At 48.3% G+C, this 818-nt stretch overlaps 1 non-coding gene across 1 annotated transcript; it reads left to right on the top strand.

Annotated features, from left to right (window-relative positions):
* The first annotated feature begins 263 nt into the window (after positions 1–263).
* TRNAH-AUG lies at positions 264–337 on the top strand. The gene has a single exon. It is a non-coding gene; the product is annotated as a tRNA-His (tRNA).
* Positions 338–818: the final 481 nt, after the last annotated feature.

The following is an 818-nucleotide window of genomic DNA, read 5'->3' as shown; positions in this document are numbered from 1 at the left end:
TGCTCAACCACTGAGCCACACCAGCTGGGCTTGAACACAGTATTTTTTTTTTTTTTACATTTTCACGGATGAATTGGAGGCGAGTTTATTGTCAACCCCAAGAGCAGTGGACAAGGATGGTGCAGGCCCCTGATATTAAATCACAAATTTCGTTATGGATTAAATGCCAGGGACGCGTTTCATAATAAAACCCATAGGTGAGGACGTCCTAACAGAGGCTGGGAGATAGAATAAAACCAAGTTGACATTTAGGAGACAGCCCGGCCGGTGTGGCTCAGTGGTTAGAGCGTCGACCTATGAACCAGGAGGTCCCGGGTTCGATTCCCGGTCACAGGCACATGCCCGGGTTGTGGGCTCGATCCCCAGTAGGGGGCGTGCAGGAGGCGGCCGATGCACCATTCTCTCTCATCGTTGATATTTCTCTCTCTCCCCCTTCTTTTCTCTCTGAAATCAATAAAAAAAAAAATTTTAAAAAAGAAAATTATTTGACTTTTTTGTCCTTCAGGGGTGAGTCCCTTTTCAACCTGCTGATCAGCATCATTTAAACAAAGAAGCGCCCTGGCTGGTGTGGCTCAGTGGGTAGAGCATCGGCCTGCAGACCAAAGGGTCCCGGGTTTGATTCCAGGTCAAGGGCACGGACCTCCATTGCAGGCTCCTCCCCGGCCCGGGCCCTGGACGGGGTGCGTGCAGGAGGCAACCCATCGATGTGTCTCTCTCACATCGATGTTTCTCTCTGTCTCTCTCTCTCTTTTCCACTCTCTCTAAAAATCAATGAAAAAATATCCTGGGGTGAGGATTAACAAAAATAAAATAAAATA

Source organism: Myotis brandtii, unplaced genomic scaffold (genome assembly GCF_000412655.1).
Source record: "Myotis brandtii unplaced genomic scaffold, ASM41265v1 scaffold1622, whole genome shotgun sequence".
In the NCBI taxonomy this organism is placed as follows: domain Eukaryota; kingdom Metazoa; phylum Chordata; class Mammalia; order Chiroptera; family Vespertilionidae; genus Myotis; species Myotis brandtii.
This window is presented reverse-complemented; position numbering and strand designations above follow the sequence as displayed.